Source organism: Camellia sinensis, chromosome 13 (assembly GCF_055761805.1).
Source record: "Camellia sinensis isolate YWXY chromosome 13, ASM5576180v1, whole genome shotgun sequence".
Lineage (NCBI taxonomy): Eukaryota > Viridiplantae > Streptophyta > Magnoliopsida > Ericales > Theaceae > Camellia > Camellia sinensis.
In genome coordinates, this window is record NC_138973.1 from 135,987,329 (window position 1) to 135,996,239 (window position 8,911).

The window sequence follows — 8,911 nt, forward strand, 5'->3', positions numbered from 1 at the left end:
GAGAAAAGAGGCAATATACCATTGAACATATATGTCATGACCCGAACTCGCCCCTAAAGATTAGGATCATAACAAGCTAGTAATCATTAGATTACCTACGGCCTCAGACAGAAAACAAATTTTAATTAATCATATGAGGCCAAAAGCGGAAGTAAAAAGATAATATTTGTCCAATGAGCTTGTGGATAAATGGAATGAATAAAAACTTTTCTTATATTAATAACTCACACCAAACATACCCGCATAATAGACATTATATGTCTAGATCCATCCAACACCATATTTATACAAAACCATAGCTTATATAAAGATAAGATCAAACATGACCATCAAAAGAAGACAAAAAGGTCAAAATAAAAGTTCTAAAACTAAGGCCTTGTTCATGAGGCATGTCATGGTTGACTCCACAAACTTGACATTCTTCCTTGGGTTCATTACGGTTGGGGTTGGGCATCCTGCTGCTCACCTACATACATATATACAAAGAGTGAGCGAAAGCCCAGTGAATAATACCATAGTAAAAGGGTTAATGAATGAGATTCTTCTATACGTATATCATACTCAAGTAGTCATATGTAGATCATTCTCAAAACAAAACGACCTTGGGTCCAATCTCTTATGCTCAAGCCATGTCAAAGAGGCAGAACGACCTTGGGTTCAATCCTTTATGCTCAAGGCATGTCAAAGAGGCAGAACAACCTTGGGTCTAATCCTTTATGCTCAAGGCATGTAAAAGAGGCAGAACAACCTTGGGTCCAATCCTCTATGCTCAAGGTATGTCAAAGAGGCAGAACGACCTTGGGTCCAATCCTTTATGCTCAAGGCATGTCAAAGAGGCAGAACGACCTTGGGTCCAATATATTCATTCATGATATGACCTTAGGACCATCAAATTCATTCTTAATTTGTCCTTAGGTCTAACGGATCCATTGATAAACGATGACCGGTTCATCACAACAAATGTACTGAACGACCTCGGATCTATCACGTTCTTATTCATATTCATTCTCATATTCATATTCATGATCATGCTCATATCCGTTTTCATATTCAGAATGACCTTTGGTCTAATCATCTTGTTAATTGTACTAAACGGCCTTGAGCCCATCTTATTACATTCATAAACTGAACAACCTTAGGCCCATCTTATCAAACATACCAAACGGCCTCGGGCCCATCTCATGCATATAAAACAACCTTTGGTCCATCACTTCTTTCCATACTTGTACGAATTGAACAAATGGAATACTCATTCATAGTTCAAAATCATAAGTTCGAAAAGACTTACCACATAGGTAGTATTTAGAAAGTAACATATGAAAATATCTTTACTATGATATTACTTACAGTGTTCAGTTGACTGATTTGTCTTCAGAGTTGACCCTACACAATTCGTAACATATACAGAAATTAAATCACAATATAATTCAATCCGTTCTTTTATTTGTCTAACTTTCTTAGTCTTCTTTCTAACTCTTTAGTTCATTTGGAATGCTTAATGTATCCCTAAGAATGCTAAAAAATGGAAGAGAATGGAAATCAAAACATATTACAATTTTTCAAAATTTCATGAAACAAGGCACTTTGCTCGAGCGCAACATTGGTCGCTCAAGCGAACCCCTTAGTCTGCAAAAGTACTGGATGCTCGTAATGGTGCTTGAGCCACTTTTTGGTCGCTCAAGCGGTTTGTTGAATTTTTGGAATTTCCAGAATTCTGGTTAAGCTTCAAACACACATTTAAAGTTCCAAATTTCATGCATGACATGTTCTAATGTACAAAAACACTCCCAAAAACATGTGTATAAGGTTATTTCTAACTCTTAGCTCAAATCTCCATGAATTTAACGATTTCAATACTTTTCTTCCTTTCTTACAAAACATAAAATTAAAGCTACAAGCTCTTAGAAAAATATTTGCGAGTATGAAATTCAAATCAAAATCAAGTCAATTCTTGATTGTCAAATTTTAAATCATAATTAATTTCTTGATTTATCCAAATTAATTTTCTTCATATCAAACCCAATTTCAAACTCATAAATGAATTTAACTTTCAAAATATAATTTCAAAACCTGGGTTCATACATGACTTGTCTAAAAACACACAAACTTTTAAATAATCAAGAAAATATGATCAATTTTAAACCATTTATATTAAAACTACTTTAATTTAAACATTAGTCTCATTTGTTCATAAACTTATAATTTTCCAAAACTTAGTTTTTGTTTTATCAAGACATGAAGTCAATTCATAAAAATCTTTGTTGCATGTACAATTAGAGTATCCAAATTTGAAGAATTTGTTCATGCATGTAAAGATTAGACTCAAACTCATGTAAGAATACAAAAAATGAAACTCAGCATAATTAATTCCCAATTTAACTTCCATAAATTTGAACCTAACTCCATTTCTTCATCATCTTGCTCATTTTCTTGTTATTTACATGAAGTTGAATCCAATTACCTCGTAACTTTAGCTTATAAATGATTTATCTACAAGATTTGAGCTTTAATTCCTTACCTTAAGTCTTCAATGGTTGAATTTCTTGAGTTTACTTCTTCCAATTTCAACACAAGACTTGAGTTATTCTTCTTCCTTCCAAAATTTCCCGCAAGTGGGTTCTCTCTCTCCATCTCTCTCGGTTTTTCTCTAGCTAAACAGATTGATGAACCAAAGACTAATACATATCACTTCTTCCTTCTTCACTTCAATCACTTCTTTTATTATTATTTATTATTAGATAGTGGGACACTTGTCTCAGGAAACACAATGAATAGGCATACACTTCTCTCTTCAATTTATGAAGTCCACCATAATATTAGGTCCCTCTACTTAATTCTAGAACAATCTCATATTCTTTTCACTATACAGCGACGTGGTAAGTTGAGTAGCATTAGATTAGTCTATTAATTACATATTAGGTTAACTAAACACCACTTACTCCTAATAACTCTTGATTAGCACATAATTTAATTAATTGCAGCTAATCACAAATCCCACATAATTTAATCAGTCTCTTAGACTTCAATTAAGGCCCAATTAATTATATTTAATTTTTACCAATCTAAATCAAATTTTTAATCAAACTCCCAAAAGGCTCCAGATGTCAAATTAAACTTATTGTCATCATCACTTTTGGTTTCTCAAAACATTTAAGCCTTCAATTTCAGATTAAACTCAAGATTCTTCTGAATAATTTACATACTCAAAATGGACACCTCATAACTGAATTTAATTTAACATAATCACAATTGCTAATTCTTATAACCACATTGGCTCAATTAATTCTATTTTGGACCCAATTAATCGAGTCTTAATTTTACTAAACTGAACCAAACATTTAATTAAACTCTCATATGGTCCAATACTTGAAATTAAATTGATTCAGCTCATCAATTTCACCTCCTTAAGCCATTTAGGCTTCCAAATTCTAATTCCAAAATAAATCTTTAATCAAATCATATACGAATTAGATTGAAAAATTCTCATAAATTCCCAAATTAAATCAGAATAAGGACTAATTAAAATCCAAATCTCTTTTATTAATTAAACGCCAAACATTATAGTGGTGGGGTTGTCACAACATAGGTAGATTTACTTTACAATGTAGGGAAGCAGGGAATATAGGCAATTTAAAACTCAAACTTTTCCCACACTCACTTTCAAAGGTGGCTTTTACATGGTTCATTAACTTGCCAAAGAACTCAATTCACATATGGCAGGATATAGAAAGCCAATTGCATGCTCAATTTTATATAATTGAACCTAATGTAACCATGGTAAATTTGTTTAAATTTAAACAAAAATAAAGAGAGTCTGCTGAATAGTATATCAACAAGTTTAAAAAGGCCAAGAATAGGTGTCATGTTTATATGCCTGAGATAGAGGTAATAAGATTGGCACAAAATGACCTTGATTTTGAATTAAGAAAGAAGTTTGAGGGAATAGATTTTTGGGACTTGTTTGAGTTATCTGCTAGGGCAACTAGCTACGAGTCTATCCTTAGAGAAGAGCAACAAACAAGGGCTGCTTTCGGGGAACTTATTATCAGGACATTGAGTTTGAGACTAAAATAGACATTGACATTGCCCAAGTAGTAGACAAGACACCAATGACTTGTGAGATCTTAAGAAAGGCATAAAAATTAGTACACATGCCATTTACACAACCAGCCAGAAAAATGTTGCAATAACTCATTGATAGTATTCCTTTGACTTGTCAAAGGAAGATGCTTTGTTTGATGAGTTATTGGCTAGTAAATCTTTAACATTGTCTCATTTCCACAACATCCTAAAAGATAGGGATAGAGTTGGCATGGGATATTGTAAATGGCATTATTCATTCAGGTATTCAACTAACTATTGTGTAACCTTTTGCAATTGTTTGCAAGACTTGATCCAAAAAAGAATCATGAAATATTCTAAGAAAGATAAGGGAGTTATGGATGTCGATAGCAACCCTTTTCTAAAAGTGGTGGACATTAATGTAGTGTTTAACAATCTGGGTAATTAGAGTAAGTGCCCAAGAATTTTGTTGAGTGAATTAGAGAGAATTCACAAAGAGAAGCAAGAGGCAATTGGTGAAGGTAAAATGCTAGTTGCCAACCTAGATAAATTTATCTATTTAAGGTGTGGCACTGAGACGGAGAAGACACAAGCCATTGTGGCTGATAAAGTGCATAAACAATTAAGAGATTGTGGCCTAAGGTTTAACACCATAGGCCTGAATGACTTGTAGATTTTCAATAGAAATGGGCTGCTTTATGATAGAGTGGACCCATGTATCTATGGGCTATTCATGGCAAAGTATAAGGAACAAGATAGACTTTTTCTATTTCAAAGGACACCAATAAACCCTTGTTTAGAAAGGGCCAGTGCAATCAAAGCTTACTTGAGGCAACACAAGCAACCAACTCAAGTTGATCAAACAACTAAGGCCATCCAGTGAACCAAAGCACTTCAAAAGTCAAGAAACAAATGTCAAGCCATACAGTGGCCTAGCACAACTCCATGGTCGAAGTGTGAGACCAGAAGAACCACAAGAGTCATATGTTAGGCCATATAGTGGCCCAATGTAGACACCCCATTTGACAAACCCTAAGACTTCGGGCGGTTGCAAGCCCCCTGGTGATGAAATAGTACTTGCTTCATCTTTAGAATGTTTAAAGGATTGCTTGGAGTTGCTGTACAAACCTATTTTGGCCAAAAAGCAACTTTTTGCAAAAATGACCCTTTTACCCTTGGACTCATTTTTAGCCAAAAACCAACTTCTTAATCATGGAAAGCCTGATTATGCTTTGATTGATCGTATTTTTTCAAAATTAGTGCCCGTTTTATCAAAAATATTGATCAGGATGGAACTCAGGCTTACTTATGCCACAAGCAAGGCAAGAGCATAAGACCACGTACTTGGGCATGTATGCATGTGTAGACACCCCATTTTTTACCGTTCTCAAGACTTGGTTGTGCTTGCAGGTACATCTAGCCACAAGTTTGATTGCTCGTCGAGAACTCGATTTTCGCGACGGAACGTCACAGGTTTGGACTTTCCAAACCCTGTATCTTTTCTGCCCCATTCTTGGACCATGTATTGGTCCTTTCAGCATGCTTCTCATGGTGCACTGCCGGCCACTCTCTGCCACTGCCGGCCATGCATTTTTCCCTGCCTGCCATTGATGATGCCTGCCGGCCATCAATGAGGCACTGCCGGCCACCACTGATGGCCGGCAGAATACCTTGTCACAGTAGATTTCACGCCAGATCTTTTGAGCCAGCTGGTTTTCACTCATCCCTCCTCCATACACGTGTATGGAGGGATGAAGCCCTTTTCAAGCTTGTTTAACAAGCTTTGCATTGTATTCCTCTATATAAGGAGAGGCTCCTCCTCCTTTGCAGAGGTTCAGCATTTTTTTTAAAAGATATATATCTCTCTCTCTATATTTCTCATTCTCTCTCTCTATATTGTGTTTGTTTGTGCCTTAAAGTGCATTTTCCTCTCACTTTTGCACTATAACACCTAGTGATACACCACCATCTTTGAGTTGAGGTTCTTGGGAGTGTTGTTTGAGCTTTGAAAGTTGGTTTTTGGCCTCAGAGGTTGTTGGTTTCGAAGTTGTGCTTCAGGGGTGAGTGTATTCCCTTTTTAAGGATTTGTTTGTATACCATTTTGGCCATCCTTGCATATTGTTTTAGGCATTGATTTCAACTGAAAAAATTTCTGTATTTAAGTGCTTTTGATGGTTGTTTAAGGCCTCTTTGGTGTTGAGGGTGTTCTACCCTCTTGTGTGCCTTGTTTGGCCTTGTTTTGAACCTTGTCTTGAGGCCTTTGAGTTAGTCTTTATTTGGCCTTTTAGCCACTGAAATCCAGTGGATTTTCAGTGGTAGACATGTGATTTTGAGGCCTTAAATCAGAGGGGGTGATCCTCTCTCTTCTTGTTTTGTTTGCTTGTATGATTGGCCTATCAAATGAGCATGTATCTCTATACTCTTGAGGCATGGTGTGAGCTTGTTTTTGTGAGTTTTTAGGTCTGACATGACTTTTTTTTTGGCTGGTTTGGATGTCTCTTGAGTGGCTCATACACTTGTAGTGTAATTTTGCCTTGCTAGCCTAACATGCTCTATACTTTGATCCATTATTCTAGCATGTTTTGACTCTATTTCAGCAAGTATTCACTCATGTTTTAACATGTTTTAGCTCTGTTTTGAGGCTTTCTGGTCGAATGATGCTTGGCATGCATGCTTGTAGTGTAAAAGCTTTGACTAGCCTTGAGTTTTGAAGAATCTTGCATGCTTAACTTGAAGTATTTGCATGTTTTGGCATCATTTAGGATGATATTTCAGAGCATATAGTGTTGTTGCACTTCCATATTTTCCACTCTTTAAGTGCTCTTGAGAGTTATACCTTTATGCCTTATTTGTGGGCCATTGCATGAGTCTCATTTTCTTGCCTTTCAAGCCATCATCTCAGTCCATTTTGGCTACTGTTTTGGCCTACATAAGGTTTGTTTGGGGTTGATTTGGCCATTTGAGCATTGTCTTGTATGCCTCTAGTGTAATACACTTCACTAGCTTTGATGCTTGAGCCTTTCAACATGCATTACATGGGTTGTTTCCATGATTCCACGTCATTTTGCATGCCATTTCAGTGCTGGAATACATGCCACTACATTCCATGTTTCACTTTTTCAATGCCTTGGGAGAGTTGTGTTTTGTGCCTTAATCTTGCATTGACATGTGTGCATGCTTGGCTAGTTCTTTGAGTCTCTATCTCAGCATGTTTTGCCACTGTTTTGGGCATGGTGTATGTAACGCCCCGACCCTTTACACGTCATCGATATTGTCCGCTTTGGGTCATGCTCGCACGGATTTGTTCTTCCCAGTGGGTCACCCATCCTAGAACTACTCCAGCCTAAGCACGCTTAACTGAGGAGTTCTAATAGGGATTTCACCACTTGCGAAAAGGCCTCGATGCTATATAAGGGTCCAAGTTTTTACTTTTATAGCCTAGGAACTCCCTCTCCATTCCCGATGTGGGACACCGGGGCCTTACAATCCACCCCCATAAGGCTGCACGTCCCCGTGCAGTAGCCTGCCAGCTCGCAAGCCCGCCCACATGCACCGAGAGACGCCAGGGGCCCACACTCGGTACTCCGGAGAGTCGGCTCTGATACCATTTGTAACGCCCCGACCCTTTACACGTCATCGATATTGTCCGCTTTGGGTCATGCCCGCACGGATTTGTTCTTCCCAGTGGGTCACCCATCCTAGAACTACTCTAGCCTAAGCATGCTTAACTGAGGAGTTCTAATAGGGATTTCACCACATGGGAAAAGGCCTCGATGCTATATAAGGGTCCAAGTTTTTACTTTTATAGCCCAGGAACTCCCTCTCCATTCCCGATGTGGGACACCGGGGCCTTACAGTGTAACTCTATTTTGAGCAGGTTTAGATGTTTGAACATTGTGATGCATGCTTGTAGTGTCATCTTCTTCACTAGCCTTGGTGTTCTTGGCCTCTTAACATGTTGTGCATGATTGCTTGCATGTTAGAATAGTGCATTTCATGTCAAGATTAGCATGTTGTTTGCATGTCATGTTGTTTGCATGTTTTGCATTGCGTTCAATCGGATGTCGTATTGAACGCGAGGAAGATTGGTTCATTTCATACTTGAAGTGATGAAATGAGCCAATCTCCCTTAGTCTCCGTTTCCTTTGATTCCTCATGATAAGGAGATGGTCTTGGTGTCTTATTTGTCATGCATTTATCGAAATTTGCTCATGTTGGATCTTTGGCCATCATGCATCGAGATGCGTGATTGACGGTCTTGGATTCGATTATGCCTCCCCCTTGATGTTTTGAGGTGATATGGGGTGGCATAGTGCGTACATACCCTTGAGAGACCCTCAATTTTCTCTATTTTGTGCTCTGCTGCAGCTTGGTGTCACAGCACACCAGTGGCCGACACCCCTCTTATTGTTGGCCGGCAGTGCATTGTTGATGGCTGGCAGTGTGCATCTCTGGCCGGCAGGAGGGTCGGCAGCAGCTTCTCATGGCCGGCAGGCCACTGGTGCACTCCTCAGCACTGTTTTGGTGAAATCCAGCAGGAAGTTCTCAAGGACACCCTGCAGACAGAGCCTCAAGAGAGCATCCAGAGAGCTTTTTGGGACGGCAACCGAGCATGCATTCTCTTTTTCTTTGAACAGAGCTAGAGCAGCTTAGTTTAATGCTTACTTGTTAGTTAGCATCAATTTGTAATTAATTAATTTGTTAATTAGTTAAGTGATGTAATAATTAGTAAGTAGATTGCTTATTATTCAATTTGGTTGTATAATAACTAGTCTAATTAGATTATTAAATTAGTTGATTAGCTTAGTATAGCTAGCTTAGCATATTCATTCAGACCCTCAGTCGAGAG

General features: G+C 37.9%; 1 long non-coding RNA gene across 1 annotated transcript; it reads right to left on the reverse strand.

Annotated features, from left to right (window-relative positions):
- Positions 1-233: 233 nt before the first annotated feature.
- LOC145806035 (uncharacterized) lies at positions 234-2,709 on the reverse strand. The gene is made up of 3 exons (XR_014348459.1): positions 2,519-2,709; positions 1,348-1,383; positions 234-466 (listed from the first exon to the last, which is right to left on the reverse strand). It is a non-coding gene; the product is annotated as an uncharacterized LOC145806035 (long non-coding RNA).
- Between the last annotated feature and the right edge of the window lie 6,202 nt (positions 2,710-8,911).